The 24,053-nt window shown below is 47.2% G+C and overlaps 1 protein-coding gene across 8 annotated transcripts in view; it reads right to left on the reverse strand.

Moving 5' to 3' along the window:
- LOC125441413 (DAB2 interacting protein) overlaps positions 1-24,053 on the reverse strand; it is a 272,204-nt gene that overhangs the window by 189,726 nt on the left and 58,425 nt on the right. The window contains exon 1 of one of the 8 annotated variants that reach the window (XM_048511942.1): positions 13,378-13,634. The exons of the other annotated variants lie outside the window; for them this stretch is intronic. The gene's annotated coding sequence lies outside the window, so the exon portion shown is untranslated. Of the gene's footprint in view, positions 1-13,377; positions 13,635-24,053 lie in introns of those variants that run through there. 8 annotated transcript variants of the gene reach the window in all.

The raw sequence follows: 24,053 nt of genomic DNA on the forward strand, positions 1-24,053 counted from the left end.
TTCCAATTTCCATTCTCCCTGCACCGAGTGACATCACTTTGAGCGCAACTTTGATTTTCTTTGCTGTCAGAGCAGGGGAGATTTTCCAGTGAGCACAGCTTGGTCCCGGATATCTTTCCTCTGCCCATCACCAGCCCCTCCCACTTCCTCGTTTCCCATGTACACCTCTCCCCTTCCACCTTTTCAGATTTATTATTTCAATTTTTGTTATTTACTATATTGAGATATCTATATATACAGAGAAGCATTTCATAATCATTGTCTTTTATTGCATTTGAAAACCAGGAAATGTGTATGTGTGTGTACATGTGGGGGTGGCAGTGGGGGGAGAGATAGTTCTAGGACATGGTCCCCTTCTTCAACAGAGTGTGGTCCAAGGAACTGCTTTCTTTCTTTCTTTTTTTGCGGGGGTTATTTTTGGAAAGGGGGTACAATATCAATATAACTGCAATTTAAAGGGCTTTAATAAAGTCCTTTATCTTGCAACTATTGTGTGTGATGAGATCTGTGCCTTCAAGAGGGAGTTCTGATGGGCGGAGTTAAGAGAACCAGGAAAAGCAGAGGCCCCTTGAGACTTTAGCTAACAAGCCTCAGGGCAGGCAGTGAATGCCTTCTCACACGTAAACAGAGAAACACAAGGACACGACACAACAGCCCCACTGTGCAGCTTAGAGCCCCAAGGTAAGTGTTTCTGCTCAAGATAGAATCTGGCCAACGCCTCGAGCTAGAGCCAGTACTTCTCATGAGAACCAGGAGAGGCACACAGGGTGAGAGGGCCTCTACTTAGGTCTCCCACAAGAAGTTCCTGCACAAGAGGTTCAGAAGCCTTTCAAGCTGGAGGGCTTTGAAAAGGGAGTTTTTTAAAAAATGGACAGGATCAGGCTCCCCAAATCTGGTGAGCAAATCTTGATCCAATTCAGATCCGCCCCACTGCTAGTTATGAGCAGGCTTAGCAAGTTGTTTCTGAACTTCTCCTTCCAGAGCAGGTTCTGCTTACATTCCAATGGGATCACTTCACTGCCTTTCCTGGGTTCAGCCCCAATAGCTATGTAACACCACAAGCAGCTGTTGGTTGAACTTCTGTGATGTCACAGAATGATCAAACAGATACATAACTGTTAGGAGGGGTAAATTCAGGAGCAGGTTCTTGAAAGATAAATGCAGTTATAAGAAGTGATGGGAAGTCTGTTAGGTAGTACAGGGTGGGAGACTAACAATTTTGTACCACGAGTGGCTGTCGCTGCTGCTGAGGATTTAAAACAAATCGGCTAAACTTGGGAATGAAATCCTCCCTGCTGTTACACACAATTTGACACCAAGTTGGGAGGAGTACCAAAGTGACACCAAATTGGGAGGATTAGTGAACACCCTAAAAGATAAGAGCTAGAATTCTACACATTGAACACAGCGGATGAGTGGGCAGATGTGAATAAGATAAAATTCAACAAGGATAAATGCAGCGCTCTACATCTGGGTAACAAAAATGAGAAGCACACATTCTGGATAGCAGTGTGTGTGAACAAGATCTTGGGGTGCAGGTGGACTGTAAGCTAAATACCGTGTTTCCCTGAAAATAAAGATGCGCTATGTCTTATTTTCAGGGGATGTCTTATTTTTCTGCTCCACAACTGCATGCTCTGGTGTTCTGTTCGACGGGCATTCTTCCAAACAAAAACTTTGCTACATCTTGCTTTTGGGGGATGTTTTATATTTAGCACTTCAGCAAAACCTCTACTATGTCTTATTCTCAGGGGATGTCTTATTTTCGGGGAAACAGGGCATCAGCAGCCAGTGTGATGAGGCAACAAAAAAGGCTAATGCAGTCTCGGTGTTGTGTCAAGAGAGGCATAACATCCAAATTGCAAGATGTCATAGTCCTGCTGTATAACACATTGGTCAGGCTGCACCTGGAGTACTGTGTGCAGTTCAGGAGACCTCACTTCAAAAAAAAATTGTGAACAGAATGGAGTGAATACAGAGCAGGGTACCAAGGATAATCAGGAGCCTGGAGACCAAGCCAGATAAGGAAAGGCCAAGGGGAATATTCAGTCTGGAGAAGAGAGGGCTGAGGGAGCACATGATTGCTCTCTTTAAATATTTGAAGGACTTTAACTTAGAGGAGGGCAGGAAGCTGCTCCTGTTGGCAGCTGAAGACAGGACTCACAATAATGGGTTTAAATTCCAGGAGGAAAGGTACCAGCCAGCTGGATATTAGGGAAACATTTTTTTACAAGAAGATCAGTTCAACCATGGAATTGGCAGCCCAGAGACATAGTGAGCTCCTCCTCAACAGCAGTCTTCAAGCAGCTGCTGGATAAACATTTGTCAGAGATGTTTTAGGCTGATCTTGCATTGAGCAGGGGGCTGGACTAGATGGCTTATAGGACCATCCAACTCTATGGCTGATTCCACATGGGCCAAAAACAGCAGTGTGAAAACGGTGTGAAAACATTGTAAAAGGGTTTAAAACGCTGTAAAAGGGTTTATACTGTTTTCACACTGTTTTCACACCGCTGTTTTTGGCCCATGCGGAATCAGCCAATGATTCTAGTTTCTGCAGACCACAGGTTCTGTAGTCAGCTAACGACGCTGCCACCTTATTTATATATTACTTCATGTATACCCTGCCTTTCTCTCCAGCTGAGACCCAAAGTAGCTTACAGCATTAAGTTCCCCTTTCATTTGACTCGCACAACAACCCTGTGAGATAGGGTTGACTCCATAAGTGTGACTGGCCCAAGGTCACCCAGCAAGCTTCCACGACAGTGGAGATTTAAACGTGGGCTTTTCAGATCACACACCAATACTCTAACCATTAAATCTGAACCTTGCCCTCCTGGCTGAAGTTAAGGCTATTGAGGTCTGAACATTACCTGACTGGGAAACCTTCTAGTTTGTTATACCATTTGAATTCTGTGCTTTAAAGAAAGGGTTATAAAATAGAGTAATAATAAATACATGGGGGAAAAATAATCAGCTGTTGCACTGAAAATATGCAGTCACAGGCATAATTTTATAATGGATAAGCGAAAGTCACCAATGTCGTTCTCCTTTTATGTTCATTAATAGTTCAGTTAGCCCTTTGATTTTTCGCTTTTCACTGTAAGCGCTGAAGATTTGTTTGTATTATGAATGCATGTTGTATGTTTCCCCCTACCAGAGTTTTTATGCAGTGCTTATGTGTAGGATGCACATATTGTATGCACCAGCAATTTATTCCCACACAAAAATATTGAAAAATGAGTATGTTTCATGAGAAAGGTTTGATGCAGGGACATAGAAAATGGTGTAAAAATAGATCCACAGGTTCAAGTTACACAAGGGGAGGGCAGACTAGAAAAGGGGAGGCAAAACAGCAGGGATGAGAAATTTAAAAACCACCTCTAGCCCAGAGCAGTTCCTTGGATCATGGCCCTTAGTTAAATTTACATGAGTTGTGTTTGCGCCACAATTGCACACTCATAGCAGAAGATGCAAACCAGCTCAGAAAACTGCAGTAATCTGGAGAGAGAACGCTTCAGTTTCCAAAAGCCATCAGTATGCAAGAGGAGGGGGGGAAAGAGCGAGAGAGACAGAGACACACTCAGAAGGCATTACTAATCACGGCGCTTAGCTAAACAGTCGCGAATATCAGTCAAGTACAATATTTCACTGGCGGGCGTGCCTGATCACCAATATTATGACATTGCGGCGACCCACAGCTGGGAATGTTACAGCGGAGAACAATGGCTGTTGCTGCAACGCAGGGGGAAAAGAACAGCCTCGGAGGGAAGGGCAGCCCAAATTGGCATGTCGGGAGATGCAAGCGGCAACCTATATTTTGAGGCGACTGAAACAATGCGCCACCAAGAACTGGCAAAGCACAGAGGGCACCTTTGTCAGACAATTTCCCACCCCTCTCTGTGCAATGCTACCCCTTTGGCCTTTTTCAAATCGCTTCTCCAAAGATACAACTGAGCACACAAGCTCTTCATCCTTTTCTCCAAATGGAGGCGGAAACCCCACTTTCTTCGTACACCCACTTCCTTTCATGTCACCATTCAAATCCCTTTCAAACCTGGCGAAGTGCCTGCCATGCCTCTCTGTGGCATTTGGGCAGCTCGGCCAATCGCTTCGTGCCATCATGGCCAAAGAGTCCCTTACTGACATTACAATGTGGACTGGAAAGTTGAGTAGCCAAAAAAACTGGCTAGTGAGCTCAAACCCTTATGGAAAATTCAGCTCACCCACTGCCACATGTACCTGGCTGCTAGATTTTGGCCCTCGAGAAGCCAAAAATGGATGGATGCTCCTGCCGGAGTTTCAAGCCTAGCCTATACCCTTTTAGCACCCACCCTTGCCTGCCCACAGCTACAACTGCTGCTGTCCACCCTTCATAAACCTCTTTTCAGACCACTTATGAATATCTTGAACCACAGTACAGAAAAGTGCGGGGCCTGAGACCGCCACATACTCCCAAAGAAGGGATGGAATCCTCCAGGTGGGACCCAGGGATCCTCCAGAGTTACAGCTCATCCCCAGACTACAGAGATCAGTTTCCCTAGAGAAAGTGGCCCCCAAATCTCCACCCCCAAATCTCCGGAAGGTTTCTAACCTGGAGCTGGCCACCCTACCCCCTGCCTCCTGCCAGTAGTCAGTGAGGAACAGGCAACCTTGTCCTAAAGAAAGCTTGTTCGTTCTTTCCAAGTGCATGGGACAGGCTACAGTAGCTCAGTGATCAGGCATGTTCAGAGGTACTCTTATTAGCATGTTCAGAGGCCCTCCTTCAGAGGAGGAGCATGGCTGAAGATGACAGGGGTACTAAGGGGGCATGGCTAAAGAAGGGAGAAGAGTCAGTATGCCAAGCTCCAACAATCCTATAGGAGATTACCTTCCCACTTAATCTTGTGTTTTCAACCCGCCCTCTCCCCCCACCTCTGCTACAGCTAGTTCAAAAACAAATAAATATTGCAACGGTGTTTATTAAAAATGAAACAAATACACCACGTTCTGGAAGACTCTGTGATGATGCCAATTCCCAGGTGTCTGCTTGAGTTTCAAAGCAGCCCGTCTCCCAAGTGGTGGCTTCTACTGTTGACGATTCAGTTCTTTAATAGCGTAGCGGAAAAGGATCAAGGAAATGACAGCTTCTTAGGCTTGCATCTGGTAGACAGCGCTAAACATTAAAAGCCAACTAAGTAGATACTTTGCATTTCTCTATCTCTTCCAAACTCTTTCCACTCTCTAGGAAAGAGAAGAGTTCCATTTGTGGATGGTAATCATCTTGGCAAATTCAAACATCATGTCAAGGCCATAAACTCCACCAAAGTCTGGGTTTTGGAAATAAGTGGAAGTTGCCGAAATAAGTGGAAGCTGCCTTTTCAGACATTTTCTCCATCAGTCACAATACTGCCCGCTCTGTCCTGAGGTAGCTCTCCAGGGTCCCAGACAGAGAACATTTGAGATCTTTCACTGGGAGATGCCCAAGAACTGAACTGGGGACTCATATGCAAGCCGTGTGCTTTACCACGGGGATATGAGATGGACCATGGGCCTCTCTAGTATAACATTTGCCTGACATCTGTTTTCTTGAATCTCAGATATATACAACTACAGAGAGGGAGAGGGAAGAGAAGAGACTGAGTCCTTTAAACTGGAAAAGTTAGGGATTGGGCTTTAGACCTTCTACATGCAAAGCAAGGGGTTCTACCACTAAGCAGCAGCCCTTTCCCGCCCCACCAGAGGTGTAGCTCCAAGGGGATCGGGGGAGCGCAGCGCACCAAGTGTGCGCCCCTGTGGGGGTGTGGTGAGGGCATTCCGGGGGAGTTCCGGTGTGGAGGTGGAGGATGCTGTGACTAGCTCCAGGGTCTGCAACCTGCAGCTTTCCAGATGTTCATGGACTACAATTTATGGACTACATTGGCCATGCTGGCAGGGGCTGATGGGAATTGTAGTCCATGAACATCTGGAGAGCCGCAGGTTGCAGACCCCTGGACTAGCCCAAGGTCACCCAGCTGGTGTGTGTTGGAGTACACAGGCTAATCTGGTTCATCAGATAAGCCTCCACAGCTCAAGTGGCTGAGTGGGGAATCAAACCTCATTCCTCCATATTAGAATGCACCTGCTCTTAACCACTACGCCACTGCTGCTACATGCCCTGTCAGATCCATGCCCTGTCAGATTTATCTCAATTTTGTAGGTGCTGCAAAATGGAACTGTTCCAACAGGTTTTCCTCCTGACTTAGACCAGTGGCTTGGTCTGTTATCGTCTGTGTAACTGCTGGCCAATTTGATGCCTCTGACTTATAGTGCTGAATACTGGAATAAATGCTGGTTTTTAATGTTATATGTTTTAATGTTGTTGTGATATTTATTTATTGTAAACTGCCTTGAGTTTGGGAAGGATGGTATAGAAATGTAACGAATGAAGGAATGCGGGTTATTGTCAGGATAAAATGGAGATGGGCCACTATTGGGAACTAATGGGGAATAATCACAGTAAATAAATAAAATGGTTTTAGAAATACATTGCAAGCATATTTAAGGCCACCAGTTCTCCACATGTACACACATACCCCAACAGTAGGTAAAAGCCTGAGAAACAGTTTAAACGACATGTATTTTTAGTGACATATTTATATTTAGTGAACTGGAACAGATGCACCATTCCAGGGTCTGCCTAGTCTGCTTTCTATGCCTCCAAAGTTTTTAATGAAACTTTTTTTTTTAACCTTCGGGGATCTATCTGCTGAGGAACCTTCACAAACCACTTACAGCTACAAAGAAATATAGTACGTAGACCAATAAATGCACGGAAGAAGATTCTGGGAACATGGTGAAGAGTAAACAAGCAGTTGGCCAGCAGTCCTGGCTATACCCATTAAGAATCACTGCTATGTACAGTCGAAGGCTTTCATAGCCAGAATCCACCAGCTGTTGTGGATTTTCCAGCCTGTGTAGCTGTAGTCTGGTGGTGTTTTGCTCCCAACATTTCACCCTAATCTATATGGCTGGCATCTTCAGAGGTATGTCTTCAGTGTGCCATGGAGAGAAACACATCTCACCGTGACATACCTTTGGAGATGTCTGCCATAGATGCGGGTGAAACATTAGGAGCAAAAACTACCAGACCTTGGCCAAACAGCCTGGAAAAAGCACAACAGCCAATCACTGCTATGCCAATTGAACGGATGAAAGCAGAACACATTTCTTCCAATGCTGCTTGATGCAAAGCTTGGTCAAGCAGCCTCACTGTCTTTCAGAAATGCCAGCTCCTTACAGCCCTTGGAAGGCCTCTTGCTCCCACACAAACTAAAACCTTGCAGAGTGCCAAGACTATGCTCTGTGCCCCCACACTATCAAGAAGACCGCAGCAGAACGGTAGAGATTCCAGATTCAACCTCCAGCACCTCCAGGTGAAAGGACCCAGTAGAAGATGGTGTGAAAGACTTCTTCTTGAAACCTTGGAGAGTTGATTCCAATGGGAGCAGGCAATCCTAACTATGGTGAACCCAACATCTGACTTAGCATCACAACCCTTCGTACATTAAGAGGGAGACGAGTAGTCACCAGTTGTGGAGCTGTTTCTACAAAGGCTCTTGCCCTCTGAAACTTCCATGCCACCACACTCAACTTCCATGCCACCACAAACTTCCATGCCACCACACTCAACTTCCATGCCACCACAAACTTCCATGCCACCACACTCAACTTCCATGCCACCACAAACTTCCATGCCACCACACTCAACAGAGGGGACACTTGGGTGCTGTATGGTTTCCGGGCTGTATGGCCGTATTCTAGCAGCATTCTCTCCTGACGTTTCGCCTGCATCTCTGATCCTCTGAAGATGCCAGCCACAGGTGCAGGCGAAACGTCAGGAGAGAATGCTGCTAGAACACGGCCATACAGCCTGGAAACCACACAGCACCCAAGTGATTCCGGCTGTGAAAGCCTTCGACAATACAGAGGGGACACTTTTATACACCAGTTAAAAACCTGATTGTTTTTAGTGGGGGTGGTTTTTTTGGGGGGGGAGGGTGTCATCAGCTTGCACATTCTTCCCCTTCTGCATTGTGACCTGCAAACGCATTTATATATGGCAGCAACTTTATTGAGGGCAGTTTTAATTTTAAGCAGCCTCTGAAGCCAGCCATCTGAAGGGTTTGCAGCGATAGCCCCCTATCAAATCAATAAATCTCATTAAAAGAGCTCCTGACAAGCTTCTAAGAAAGCTCCAGGTTCCGTGGAAAACCATTTGAAAGAAGATGCTTGATCATCAGTCAGTATTTTGCATTGCTTTTAGCCACAGTCTGTTCCAGATTTATTATCAACAACTGGTGTACGCACAGGAGGGGGCGGCCGTTGCTTTCTCCGCAGCTATGAACAGACTAATAAAATTAAACAAGATCCATCACAACCGGAGCCAGTTTTTTAAAAAGGAGAGGGGGACCGTTCAGCACCCACAACACAATTCCTGCCAGTCGTATTGCACATGTGATGAACACAGCGGACTCAAACCTCTATCCAACCGACACAAAATTACACATTACAACGAGGCACTACACGGACCCGTCAGAATTCGTCCCAGAGCTGCCCCTCAGTTCTAAACAATATGCCAATAACAGCAAATGAGCTTGTTACTGGTCCATCGGTTCCATGATGCTCCCAAGCGACACACTCAAGATTCAAAAAGACATTTGCAGCATCGCTTGTGGAAACAGTCGGCTCCAAAATTAAATTTTGGCTGCGCTACTCCAAAGCGAGCGGAGTGCATCTTGCTGAGGCTCATTTGAGCCTTCCTGCCCTAATCGCAACAGCGGAGGAAAGTTGGCAGAGGGGCTGCCGAGGTGGCCCGCGAGTCTGTCGCTGCTGGCACTTATCCCCTTCTGCCCAGCGGGGCTTCTGCTGTGCGCTAATCATGCCCTTCTGCCTGATAGGACTCCCAAATGGGATTGTCTTTCATATCCCAATGGCTGGCATTGCTAAGCCCCTCTTTACAGACAGTTAACTTCCCTGGTTGCGGAGGCCATCCGTGTCATTACGGAGAGATTTGGAGGGTTTTAAGTTAATAACCTGCCGCGGACTTGTGGATGGCAAATGCCATGTGGAGCTAAGCCCCCTGAATCAGCTGCGATCTGGATCCAATAAGTGGACAAATGAAGGTTTAATCTGCGCATTGCTGAGTGAGACACAGGAGAATGTCTGGAAGAACAGGAGGCGGCGGCGGCGGCCTCTGATGTCTCTGCCTGTCTTGCTCTGCCCATAACAACCACCCTGTTGGCTTATGGCTGGAGATCCAGCTGCTAATAGATGAAGCTCATAACAGGCCTATATAAATGAGGCCCAAGAGGGCAATTTTGTGCTCTCCAGTGCCCCAAAAGAGAACAGCTGGGCCTTGTCTTCAGTCACTGCTGTCAGGAGATATGGAGTTAGGCTTTATGCAGTGAGCCATCCTATCTGGCAACGATGCTAGCGTTTATGTGGGGAGTGTGTGTGTGTGTGTGTGTGCCAAGGCGGGAACCAAAAAGCCAAGGAGTCCAGCATCAGACTTTTACTCTGGGCAGCTGAACAGAAGTAGTAGAACATAGGTGTTCTACTAGTGGCCAAGTTTGACACCTATGTAGTAGAAGAAGAAGAGTTTGGATTTCTATCGCCCCTTTCTCTCCTGTAAGGAGACTCAAAGGGGCTTACAATCTCCTTTCTCTTCCCCCTCCTCCCCCACAACAAACACCCTGTGAGGTGGGCAGGGCCGAGAGAGCTCAGAAGAACTGTGACTAGCCCAAGCTTACCCAGCTGGCATGTGTTGGGAGTGCACAGGCTAATCTGGTTCACTAGATAAGCCTCCACAGCTCAAGTGGCAGAGCGGGGAATCAAACCCGGTTCTCCAGATTAGAGTGCACCTGCTCATAACGACCTCACCATGCTAGCAGATCCTCCACTGTAACAGGCAATGATTTGCAAGAAGGGCCTTTTTAAACCAGGCAAGCATCAGAGCCCACTGATGACAGAGGCAACTCATGAAAGCCTCCGGGAAGCGTTGCAGAACTTGTTGGGGCTACCTAGACAGACTGGCCTGAAGCAACTGGGGAAATAATTTAACAGCCCCCCCCCCACACACACACACACACTCATATCTCCACGCAGCTTTGAAAAATGCAGGCTTAGCAAGCAGGCACTAATGAAGAGGTGCTGGCAGAAAAGCCAATTGCTGCCCTTGGCCAAATTATTCAGGTTTAGGAGAGGGCTGGGCAGGCAGGCAGAAGGCTTGAGGGAACGAGAGGCAGAAGTAGCAGAAGGGTTGAGCAAAGGAGGAAGCTATCCGGAGGCATGAAGGAAAAGAGGAGGCGACAGAGAGCTGTCTGGGAGGGAACGGGGCAGAGCAGGTTGGTGCTTCTGGCCACAAGCTGCAGAGGTGAGGAGGAGATGAAGTCCCCATCAGTCAGAGCTGTCTTATCCAATGGGCAACAGGAGCAGCAGCTCCAGGCCCTGTACTTGGGGGAGGGGGCAGCTACAGCCCTTCCCCTAAAAGGACGGTCGAAAAAAGAACAGGCTCCTGCCATTTTAGGGCTTGGAAACTGGATTGCAGGTAAAGGGCCAGTCTTGCCTGGTCCCAGTAGGAGGGGGCAAATCTAGCGCTCTATCCTTGACTTTCACTCTGGAGTCACAAAGACCTCTCATGAATGATACAAACTATTGTCTGTGCAACAAACTCTGGCTAGTCATTCAGGCACAAGAAAGAACTCCCTGTCTGCGTACAAACCCCAGCTGACTTTTCCTTGCCTCCTGTCCAGGATATTTCCCCTATTCTGCTACCTCCATATCTGGGCGGGTGTGAGTCGGGCTGCTGTTTAATGAAACATGGGTTTCAACCCAACAGTCACGACAAAACAAAAGTAGTACAAATGCTGGTTAATCTACCAGCTACTAACCCTCATTTGAAAATCCCAGTATGATGCCAACCAACTAATCCCAACCGGTTAGTCCATCTGCATTTGGACACCACAGCTAATCCGGGTTGGCTCAAACCACTGTTTGCAGACCCCTAATTCATCAACATGTCTGAATGCAGCCAGCACGGATTTGAAACAGCCCACTATAATTTGGGCGCAAACCGTATTTTGGATTGTGCAGTGCTTGGCACTACAATATTTTGACCCTGGCCTGCACTGTAGAGGCTCTCTTGCATTAGAAACAGGGCTGTGTGGTGCCACTGCCGCATGCTTTTATCCTCCATGTAAAGCTGTAAATGAGCCAGGAGCCAGTTGTACCACATGAAGAAGTCTTGAAAGCAAAGGCAGAGGTCAGTTTTAAACGTAAACCACAAACTGCAGTTTTAAGAAAACATCTTTCAGCATCAGGAAAAAAACAGCAGGTCAATAAACCCAGCCGCGGGGCAACTTTACACACTGCAGTGTCCCAATGGCATCTATTCATAATAATAATTAGCCCTTCCCAAATGCCATATTAGTTTCTCAAAGCACACATGCAATGCTTCAAAAGGCTAATTCCTACACCTTAATGGAAGTGTTGACCTTGAAAACCCTCAGCATGATTGATTTATCCTTGACAGAGGAATACATCTCTCATGACATAAGAATGGGATTAATTATGGGTGGATTGGTCTATTGGATGCTAGAACCTCCACATGCAGAGATAGCATACCTCTGAGAAAAAATAAGGATGCCTATTGTGTTCAAGTTCTGCGTGTAAGTTTCCAGAGGCATGTGGCTGCACACTGTGGGAAACAGGATGTTGGGCAGACTGGATCCAATGAGCCCCTTCTGAGGGTGGGTGACATTTAGACGAGTGAGGATCTAGTGGGAGAGGCCACTACCCACCGCAAAGGACATTCCGTTCGCGACGGGATTTAGATAGGCCCATGAATCATGCAAGTGATATTTGGGCATCGAAATCATTCATTTCCATTCCATCTGTTCAAGTAGGCAAGACCACAGTATAACAAGAGTAGGGAAGGGGAGAGCAGGTGATAAAGGGAACAGCACCTCACCCACCAACACTCCTCGACTGAAAACTCCTCACCCACCAACACTCCTCGACTGAAAAGGCAAACATGCCTGCAACCATTTTGTGCTCATCTGAAGGCTCTCGTCACTAGTGTCTGCATCCACGCACATTGTGACATGGTCTTCTTGGCTTGTTGTTTGCCGTATTCATGTGCTTCGCCATCGTCGCTCCTCCTGATTTAAAAGCCCATCTTATGCTCGTCATTATATTTAATAAGTGCATAAAATGGTCCAGCAACATACCATCACACTGGGAAAACATCTCTCAGCATGTCTAACGTGTGACAGAGCAGGCTGAACAATGCAGGATGCCTCAGCGCTCACGTGTATGAGCTGCCACGCCAGCGTAGCACTCTTTATTCAAAGAAATAACTTCTACAGACTCTGGGGAGGAAGCTGAGCCCTGTTGAATGGTAAAGGCAGGAACTTGCACTAGCAAAATTGCAACAAGATATCTGTCAAAAGGCAAAAAAATAAGGGTCAAACCCTGGGACTGCGCCCGGAATTTCGAGTCTGTTCAGGGATGGACCAAGCCAGTAAAACCACCCAGCAGCAAGATGAACCAAGCAGCTCAGTACAGGGTGATTGACTCAGACAAGTATGGGGCTGCCAGATAGGTCTGAGTAAAAAATGACCCCTTTAGTGCTGCCAGTAGCACTGGGACTGGACGTGGCCTGATCCTAGCCAAGAGCAGCCGCCAAGAGCTTTTCTCCCTACCTAGGACAGTTTGAGCACAGAGCAGAGTGCACTGGGATTTGGCACAATTTGGAAATAAATCTACCTGTAAATTTCAGCCAATCAGCCAGTCAAGCTGGAAGCCAGTCAGACCTCTGATGCCCTTTAAAGCGACAGGGAAAGAAACACTGGCCATATCCAGCATTTGGAAGCCTTTTCCGGATGGCCGGGTCCCTGGGATCTCGGCTTCCAGGCCTGCAAGAATTCTAGTTCTGTTTAATCCTAGGAAAAGCAGTACTGAGAGGGGTCAGAAGGAGAGCAGCCGAACCAAATCAGGCCAAAAGTCCATTTAGTCCAGCATCCTGTTTCACAGGGTGTCCAATCGGATGCCTCTGGAATGTCTCCAAACAGGACATCGGGGCCTCCTGCTTCTGCCCTCCTCACCAAGCAGCTTCGTACACAAACCAGCAGTGCAAGGCGGCAGCCGGCAGCAGACAGGCGGTAGGAAACAAAAGGCAAAAAAGAGGCTCTGCAGAAGGCAGCTGGAATTTGTTAGTTGAGAAGCAGAGATTTTTCTGGAGGCCTCTGAAGCCCTTGTTTAAAACAGAGGGGGGGGGGGAGGAAACAGAAAGCAGCAGAAGGGAAAGAGACACCCATAAACATTCGCTCCCCCAAAATGTTTTTAAGTGCAACTCACCTAAAAGAAGCTGTGCTTGTCAGAAACCCGCATGCCATGACGCGCCGAACAAGTTTGAAGAAACTGGGAGGTGAGGGGGGATGACTTCATCGGAGGCCGAAAAGGAATTCAGCTCTGGGAGGAATGCTGGAGAAGCTTGGAAAGGTGGAGAGGCACCCGGGGGCAGGCAGCAAGCGGAGACACAGAGACCTCCTTGCCAAGAAGGGAGGGCGATGCACTTCCCCGAAGGGCCTCCAGAAACAAGGGCTTAAAAAGTTAAGCCAACTGCCATCTGTTTGGGTGGAAGCTACGGAGCGCTCAACAACATTTTGTGCTCACGCCCGCAAAACAATCAGAAAAACTTGAGCACCCATTTCTCCTTCAAGCTGGTCCAGCCAATGGAAGACACATTTTTTCATCATCTGACTCTTGTGATCCATTGGTAGATAGATTTTGACACCTCCAGTTACTTAAAGGGGTGGCGTTTCTGCTGAGTGAGGAGGAACAGGATTTACCTGTACCCTCTTTGCTCCACCTCCATTGAAGAATCCTCGTGACTTTAATTAATGCAGGCGTTTCCCAGCTGACTAACATCTATGCTGTTTAATTGCTCCTTGCGCCAGATAAAACCACAAGAAAAGAAGATGAAATTGTCAATTTTAATACGTCCTTGGCAAACAATTAGGACTTCTCTGTGCTTAAGGCCTTTGAAAGTGCATCTGGGGGGGGGAGGGGGAGAGAGGAAGAGGAGTCTCAGCTGAAGTGCACCTTCCTTTGCCTTCCATCATTTTCTTCTTCCCATTGCTGGCACATAGACTGCAAATTCGGTTGAGGCAGGACTGGCCTCTTTTGGTTATGACGTATTGTTTTTATTGATGATTCTACGGTTCTTCTGGTTGGCTTCAGAGGCAAGTCACGGGATGCCTCTGAAGATGCCAGCCACAGATGCGGGGAAAACACTAGGATCTAAAAACACCAGACCACAGTCACGCAGCCTGGAGAACTCACAAAAGCCAGTTGATTCTGGCCATGAAAGCCTTCGACAATATGATCATATGGTTATTTGCAATGGAATATAAAATGAAGGAGGTTTTTTTTGCTTTTTCTAATGAGGGGGAGTCACAGACCATTAGGAGAAAAAAAATGGAATTGAACCCAGGTTTTATCCACACGCTGCTGGAAATGGTACTTTTGGAGCACTGCAGCGCTCACAACCAGACTGATCTCGTCCATACAAGAAAATCCAGTTGCTCCACTGAAATGATAATGGAATACCCAACAATGTGTGCATGCAGCCCAAATATTATAATACTATTTACGCTTGCTAACTGCCCACTCCAGATTACATTTGCCCATTTTCTGTGCTCATCTGCCAGGCGATAAAAAGGGGGCAGGAAATAGGATTCAGCTTGGGAAGTGACATTGCATTTACGAGACTCTCTAGGGATCCCCCCAATTGCTACTAGTTTTATCATAGAGATTGGGGGGATCTCAGAATGTTGATCAGACGTGACTTCACTCCTGGGACTGGATGCAGCCCCACTCCAAAAATCTAGTGGGCATTGCAGGCACTGGTCGGGCAAACCTAGTAACTCTTAGCATTTGTTATTGTACGTCCAAGTCTTCAATGAATTCCTACACATTACAATTTCTTGTAACCCTTGAAAGGTAGGCTGGACTCGTACCCCCCAATTGCATATTTGGGGGGCTGAGACTGAGAAAAATTTGCTTGCCTAAGGGCAGCCTAGTGTGTTCACGACAGAGGTAGCATTTGAACTTGGGGCTTCCCAATCTGTAGTCAATTCACTTTGCCACGATGCTATACAATTTCCATCAAGCATTGCTAGGAAACGTCACAAACTGTGCCTAGATGCACAGGACGGTTCCTGCCATCATGTCCCAGAGGGAATTTTGGAAAGTCTTAGCACAGGGATCTGCAACCTGCGGCTCTCCAGATGTGCATGGACTCCAAGTCCTATCAGCCCCTGCCAGCAAGGCCAATTGGCCATGCTGGCAGGGGCTGATGGGATTTGTAGTCCATGCACATCTGGAGAGCCACAGGTTGCAGATCCCTTAGTACAGGGATCTTCAAACTATGACCCTCCAGATGTTCATAGACTACAATTCCCATGAGCCCTACCACTTGGCCATGCTGGCAGAGGCTGATGGGAATTGTAGTCTATGAACATCTGGAGGGCCATAGTTTGAAGACCCCTGCCTTAGTAGAATGTGACAAGCCAAACCTGCAGAAATTTTCTCAAAGGCCCAGTGTAAGAAGAAGGTGCTGGACATGCATAAAAAGCACAGCCAGCATATCGTTGCTGTCAGTCAACCTGTGTGGGGAAGATAAGCATGCTTGTGCCACACACCCCTAGGCCACATATGTTTGCCAGTGACATAGCTCAGACAGTGATGTCAGCTGGGTCATTTGCATGGTTCTTGCATATCCAACATTGCATCTGAATGAGGTCCAACGTGCCCTTCTTCACAACGACAGGAAACCGCAACGTCCCATTTTGCCTTTAGCCCATTTTTACCGCAGGATCCGTGCTTCGTTTTTGTGCTCCTCACTTACGCTTTGTTTGCTTGTCGTGAACATCCCTTCTGGAACGTGCGATGCAGAAATGAGTCCACAGCTGCCAAAGAAAATTAAGCAGCTGACTCACTAGAGGGCACTGATGGTTCTTAGTAACTCTTGCAGAGGAAAGGAAAAAGAAAATCCCAGAACAGCTTCTACTGTGAAGGCACAAACCAGGAATGGATGACCTGAGCTTCACGGGCCTTTTAAAAATGTTTGGCTCCCCAACTCGAAATACATCCTCAGGGGTTTGCCCAAGCAGGAGCCTCCAAAATTCATCTCAGACTTTGCCATTTTTGAATTTAGGTGGGAACTCCAGATGAAATCAATTCTTGGAAAGCGATTGATTTACTCGCACTTTTAAAGGACATCAACAGAAGCCCAGCTCGATCAGACCATTGGTGTATTCAGTCCAGATCCTGGTCTGACTGGCCAGATATGTCAAGAAGCACATGAGGGCAGAACGCCATCAGTGACTAAAAGTACCAATGTCTGATATTCAAAGAGGCACTGCCTCTGTGCGTAGTGGTTCCATTTGGCCAACAAGGCTAATCACAGATTTTGTTTTCTCAAAGAAGAATAGAAGTCAATGGGGCTGCAGAAGGAGGACAAAATAAATCAAGTCACCCCAAACTGCTGCAAAGCTTGTTTCTGAATCTCTCCCTGCCGTGACTGTCCCCTCCTTTTGGGCACCATCTATCCAGACATTTTCGTCCAGCCACTCCGCTGTAAAGCCCTCTGGGAGCGTTTTTTTTTTTAGGTCAGGCCTTAATGTTTGGTCTATTATGCTGATGTCTAGGAGCCAAGATAACACAGCTGACCCCATTTGTCTCTCTAATGAAGTGCTGTCAATAGAACAGCTGTTTTCCCCCGGAATGGGATAGAACAAACAAAAATTCAACACATCATGCCGATACATCCGGGTGGCATTTATAGACCTGCAGCAGCAGAACTGTCACTGCCACAGTGTTTGGCAGAGAGAAACGGGCATCCAATTAAAGGGTGCAAAAGTTCTGGTACGACCCGTTCTGCTCCCCCAAACCTTTCTATGTTTAATATTCTCAGGTGGCTCTCATTCTCAAAAGCTTCTTTGATGCGTTTTCATCTTTTGAACATGCGAGCTCCTACTGTGCTGTCTGAACTCTGGAAGGTTTTGTTCCTGATCCTTGGGAGGTCGTAACAGTCTGCAGTAGGCAGACAAAACATAAGAAGAACCCTGTTAGATCAGGTCAAGAGGTCTATCTAGTTCAGCATCTAATTGCTAACAAGGGCCAGCAAGAAACCCACAAGCAGGGAATAAAAAGACAAGCATATACTGGAGTTACTTGTCCCCAGCATCTGGAATTGGCAGGTATATTGCTTCTGAACCTGGAAGTTCCACTTATCGAACACTCACTGAACAATTAATCCTCCATTAATTAATTTATTTATTTATATTTATTTATTTCTTAAATTTATATACCGCCCGATCCCCGAAGGGCTTATGTAAACAATTAATCCTCCATTAATTTATGTAGTCCCACACACACACACACACACACACACACACACACACACACACACACACACACACACACACACACACACACACACACACACACACACACACACACACACGTGTCATGTAAGCTGGTGGACATCTATGTATCTTGTGATAATATGTTCTGGCGATTTAACTAAAAAGCATTGTCGAAGGCTTTCACGGCCAGATTCAACTGGTTCTGGTGGGTTTTCCGGGCTGTGTGGCCATGGTCTGGTGGATTTTGTTCCTAAAGTTTTGCCTGCATCTCTGGCTGGCATCTTTAGAGGTGTATCACAGAGAAAATTCTGTTTCACACTATGTCTAAGTGAGACTTAGACATAGTGTGCAACAGACTTTTCTCTGTGATACACCTCTGAAGATGCCAGCCACAGATGCAGGCGAAACATTAGGAACAAAATCCACCAGACCTCGGCCACACAGCCCGGAAAACCCACCAGAACTAACTACAAAGTATTTGGAGAACTGAGCAAGACATTATTAGCATATTCTGGATCTGATTGTGCCATTCAAGTGGAGAATTGTACTTTCAGCTAAAGATATAGCATCCCAAGAACCTCAATTCTTAGAAAACGAGTTCTTAGCTTTCATGCATGTGAAAATAGGTTAGAAAGTTCCTGGGCAAATATCCAGTAAGGAAGAAGAGGAAAAATAAGTTTACATTTATACCCCACTTTTCCCAACAATAAGGAGTCTCAAAGATCCTTGCAAATTACTTCCTTTCCTTCCCCACAACAGACACCTTGTGAGGTAGGTGGGACTGATAGCGTTCAGAGAGAACCATGACTAGGCCAAAGTCACCCAGCAGGCTTCATGTGGAGGAGTTGGGAAACAAACCTGGTTCCCCAGATTAGAGTCCACCTGCTCCTAGCCACTATACCACAGTGACTATTCCCCATCCCAGCACCACAGTGTTCCTTTCTCATGCAGGTATCCCTATGCCTGTCCACTGTAGCCAAAGAGCCAGAAAGACACTTAATAAGATCTCCAGTGATCAGTGGTCGGGTCAGAAAGCCCCTCCTAACTAACAGATCCCAAGATCTGAAAACATTAAGCACATCTGCATCTTATATACAAACTGTCAAATTCAAATTATCCTAGCCCAGATTTTTTGATATGAGTATTAAAGAAAGCAGAGGTCTATCTACTGCTGCAGAACGAAGAGCCAAAGGAAAGATACTTTGCTTCAAGGGTGTGTGTATGTGTTGAGGCGAAAGTACCATGATTTGTAGGCAAGATATTCTCAGTGGGTCATCTCTGGGTACATATGCTTGACTCCAGAGCAGGAATGCATGATTTCTTGGTATTTGTGGGGTAAAAAGTTTCTTTGTTTTAGCTGTTCTTGCTTGAGTCCATTCTCATGGATGTGTTTGCTGTTGGGAGTGTGGTCTCCGGGCTGTATGACCGTGTTCTAGTAGCATTTTTTCCTGACGTTACACCTGCATTTGTGGCTGGCATCTTCAGAGGAGATTTATGTGTTTGCTGTTGTTGGTTTCAGTGGGAAAACTTACAATCTCAACCAGGGGCGGAGCAAGGGGGAAATCTTCCTGGGGCATGTGCGCACCCTGCGCCCCTGCTGAAGCGCCGTCTGCCCCTGCTCCACCTTGGAATGCCCCGTCACGCCCCCGGAATGCCCAGGTCATGCCCCCGCCATGCCGCACGCCCAGGGCGTCACGCCCCACCTGGCCCCATTGGCGCTACGCCTCTGATCTCAGCTTCATCTTTATCAAATCTCCCTCCCACCAACTCTCTATGTCTGGCTGGGCACCAGGAAAAGAAACCACAATTATTTCTTTTGTTCCTTCGCTCTTTTTTTATTGTGCTGTAAAATCACAGTGAATGGTCCCACAGGGTTGGTCTAAAGTGGCAGGGCCTGAAAAAGGCAGAGCCTGTGACAAGAGAATGGTACATTTCCAAATGATTGTCAATATCTCCTCAAAGGGCCTTAACTGTTAGGAAACAGCTATGGCCAAGCAGCTATCAGGGTTTGGGGGAGGAGATCTCCCTGCTCAGCTGAAGTGCGCAGATACAGGGGTACCTGCATCAGAAAAGGACACCAGGGTGCTGGATGGGAGAGAAGATAGATGCTGTTGTCACTTTGCTGAGCCACATGGGCATGCAGGATCTCTTTCTCTCTGGGGATCTGATGTGGGGTACTGGATCTGCTACCCTGCAAGAGAGCTTCTCTGTATCTGGCAATAAAGTAAAATTTACTAAGACTCCATAAGCCTCCAGTACTGTCTCCTTCTGCCTCTCGTGGAAGACATTCACTGCCCGAAGGTGTGGGATAGGCACAACAGCAGCGTGTGCTATTCCCATTCAATTGCTGCTACACTAATGAACAAAGCATATAGAGCTTTTTTCATGTTTTATTCATTATATCACAATCCTGCCTTTCTTCCATCAAGGAACTCAAGATGTGCAACCTGGTTTGGCGGGGGGAGGGGAGCGCAGAGAGAAGGATCCCAGGGAATCTCTCATTCGAGCCAACACCAGACTGGCTTAGCTTCAGCAAAACTGCTGCACTATCAGGCCCTTCAACTATACTCTGGGGACACACATCCCCTCCCGTGGACAGATGACAGTCTGATATACAGATGACAGTCTGATACTACAGAGGCAGACTACTGGTTCATTAGGAGCAGCAGTGGCGTAATGGCTAAGAACAGTGGCTAAGAGCAGGTACACTCTGATCTGGAGGAACCGGGTTTGATTCCCAGCTCTGCCGCTTGAGTTGTGGAGGCTTATCTGGGGAATTCAGATTAGCCTGTGCACTCCCACACATGCCAGCTGGGTGACCTTGGGCTAGTCACAGCTTCTCGGAGCTCTCTCAGCCCCACCTACCTCACAGGGTGTTTGTTGTGAGGGTGGAAGGGCAAGGAGATTGTCAGCCCCTTTGAGTCTCCTACAGGAGAGAAAGGGGGGATATAAATCCAAACTCTTCTTCCTCTCTTCTAGCTCAGGCTGGTCAGCCCCTCTGCAAATCTGGGGGTTGCTTGCAGAAGCACAGCCCTGCAATGTGGTGGGGCCATCCCCGGTGAGAAAGGGCGCATCAGAGGAGAGAGACTGAAGATGCACAAGGCATCTGCACAACAAACATGGGGTTTACTGAGTGGGCACACATGCCAGCCAGTTGATTCTGGAAGGCAGCAAACTGCTGCTTCAAAAGCCGCCCCAACCTGTTGCCATTGATAGATGGGTCCAATTTTAAAGCCCCCCAGAGCTGCCTTCCTGTTCACCCAAACGCCACGTAGTGCGAAGAAGATGAAGCCGACATGCTCCCCCATCGCTCCATCATCCCTCTCCCAATCATCTGGGGTGCACCCCCTCTCCTCATCTGCTCCCCCTCAGAAACCAAGCAAGAATTTCATCTCGCTCTGATGTATTTTTCAATCCATCTTCCTATTATACTCTGGAGAGGAGCGGAAAAAGAGAGCTCCAGTGATGTGCTGCCAACCAACAGCAAATTTGTTCACCCGGCACCAGTCTGCATCAAGATAAATATCATACATATTTTATTGCAGGGGGGATATTAATAAATAAGTTATTTTGGTAAGAAAAGAAACTCTTGGCTTTTGTGTATTCACATAAAAGAGAACATCTGCTTATGGCAAAAGATGAAGTCCTTTTTTGGAGGGCGGGGCGGGGAGCGCTTCTTGATCAGAGTTTTTTAAGAGGCAACATAGAACACATTCACGCTGAATTCAGATCAGCCAAACAGAATCCACGCTGGCTTGGGTGACCCCGGCTGGCTCGATCTTATTAGATCTCAGAAGGTGAATAGAAGTTGGACCTAACATTTGGATGGGAGACCCAAGGAAGTCCAGGGAAGTCCAGAGTCACCATGCAGAGGCAGGCAATGGCAAATAACCTCTGAACATCTCTTGCCTTGAAAACCCTAAAGCAGGAGTCTGCAACCTGCAGTTCTCCAGATGTTCATGGACTACAAATCCCATCAACCCCTGCCCGCATGGCCAATTGGCTGATGGGAATTGTAGTCCATGAACATCTGGAGAGCCACAGGTTGCAGACCACTGCCCTAAAGGATCAACCGTTACTTGACGGCACTTCCCACCACCCCACTGAATCTGTACTGACAATCGCCCAACCCTCAGCCCAAGGGAAACTTGCAGACCAAAGGTAACAGGCAGGCATCAGGAAGAAAGACACAGGACAGTGAGAGCAGATGCCCACCTACCCTGGCACTCAGTAGCAGCTAGGTGCCCAGTGGCACATAGAGCCAGTCTACTCCAGATTCTTGGAACAAAAAGATCTGAGGCATGGGGGGCAACTCTCACATTCCCCCCACTGCACCACCGAGGTTTTTCCCCTCGCATGCCCTTTACTCTCACTCCAGATAAAGTGATTAAAGTGAAAGTCTCCATTCACTTGTAGGAAAAGGGCGGCAAGAGAGAGATACAGGGCACATAAAGAGGAAAGTCAGAGCCAATTGCAAGCCGAGGGCTACCTTGAGAAATCTAACTGAAGAGGGCTGAAACAAGAATAGCCACGCAACTGTATACCAAGACACTCCATTTGGCTCCATCTTGTCTCTTCTGACTGGCAGCAGCTTTCTGACAGGGAAAGATATCTCCCAAAACATGCTAATTGAGATTCTTTGAGCTGGAGATGCCGCAGGTGGAACTGAGCAGGCAAAGTAGGTCCTCTGCCTTTCAGATGTTCTTCAGATGGACCTTCCACAACCCAATCAGAGCCTAAGTCCACACAGCATCCAATGTTTCACTTTGTGCTGTTCTATCAACCGCCAGCAATTGGATCATCTCACCCACACAGGAAAATGCAAATGACAAGGTAGCTACAGTGCAATGATAGCATGATGACAAGTAGCCTCATATGGATTGGCAGTGCTTCTCCAGGGTCTCCGGTCCTGCTGATGAAGATGGAGGAGGACGAGGACGAGGAGGAGAAGTAGTTTGGATTTATATCCCCCCTTTCTCTCCTGTAGGAGACTCAAAGGGGCTTACAATCTCCTTGCCCTTCCACCTTCACAACAAACACCCTGTGAGGTAGGTGGGGCTTGCCACTGAAGCAGGGTAGGTGGGAGTGGGGTTGCATGCAAAGCACAGCTCTCAAGCTCAGCTAGGAGGACTAAAGGGAGGAGCTTGACTAGCCAGAGGAGCACAGCAAGATAGAGGGACCAAGTCTCACGAAGTTGCACGTGTGAGATCCAGCCTGGAGACTGGCTCTCACTTGCCAGCAGCACACACACGCACGATTTGGTCACCACAGATAGTGAACGATATAGGCAGAACATTCACATTCCACTTCACACAATCAGAAACAGTCAAGAAGTCCAGCAGTATAAGCTGTGTGAGCCTTGTGAAAGCTTGATGGGAACAGTTAAGGAAAGAGCAGAAGTACAAGAAGAGGTGGAGCGAGGAAAGACCCAGTCATGCTTCTTGTGTTGGGGGCAAGGGGGCATCAATGCTTAATCAGGGGGAACACAACAGCTCCAACTCAGCTCCCAGAAGGTCCACTGCTTGAATCCACATGTTGCCAATTCACAGACTGAGACGATCCAAAGTTCGCATAACTTGCTGTTAAACACACTTGCAAAGAGGAGGCGAATCCCATAACCTTCCTAGGGGAAGATGGTTGCTTAGCAACATGTGCTCATTCCACCCCATTCTCCCCAAAAGATGGCTTCTGGTGGGAAACTGGGAGGGTGGGGGGGAGAGACACTGAAGAGGGAATGAAAAAAAAGAAGCAAATGGGAAACAGTATCTACAGGTGTCCCTTCAAATGGTTACCCTGGATGACATATCGGTGGCTAATATTTTATCCTTTGCAAAAAAAGATGCAGGTTAGGGAAGAGAAGAAATTAGGTTAACTTCAAAAAATGTTCGCTTGGTTACCATGGATACTGTTTAATCATAAGGAATGAATGCCATGGGTTGCTATGGCAATCCAGAGGCCGAAAGAGCATCCAGTTGAGGCAATGTATATACAGGCGGTCCAGCTGCCAACCGCCTTGGATCGGGGAGAATAAGGCAGGGTCTGACCTGTGACCTGTGACGGGAGATGAGATGCCCTGACAGAGGGCACCTTCAATACAAGATTGGCAAACTGTAACTTCCCTCCAGGTTCCAGCATCGAGCGTCTCCCTTTGCCCAAAGAAATTACTAGTGTGTCAAGAGAACGCATACCAATTTGGCCCAAATTGCTGATATTATTCTGCTTTCAACAGAGCATTTCTCTCTCTCTCTGAACATACAAACAACAGTTTATGATGGTCTTGGTAAGCGATGACTCTGAAAATAAATATGCAACTGATATGTATGTGGACAGATTGCTACAGAAATGTCGAGAATCCTTGATTAGGGGACATAACCAGTGGTGGGATTCAGCAGGTTCCCACCACTTCGGCAGAACCGGTCGTTAAAATGGTGCTTGTAAACAACCAGTTGTTAAATTATTTGAATCACCCCACCAGAACTGGTTGTTAAATTATTTGAATCTCACCACTGGACATAACAGCTGGGCCCAAGAACACAGGGCCTCCACTAACTTTTTATCTGGGCCCCATTTCTCCCCATCTCATGCATACAGGCTCAAGAG

The sequence above is a fragment of the Sphaerodactylus townsendi genome, linkage group LG12, assembly GCF_021028975.2.
Source record: "Sphaerodactylus townsendi isolate TG3544 linkage group LG12, MPM_Stown_v2.3, whole genome shotgun sequence".
NCBI lineage: Eukaryota > Metazoa > Chordata > Lepidosauria > Squamata > Sphaerodactylidae > Sphaerodactylus > Sphaerodactylus townsendi.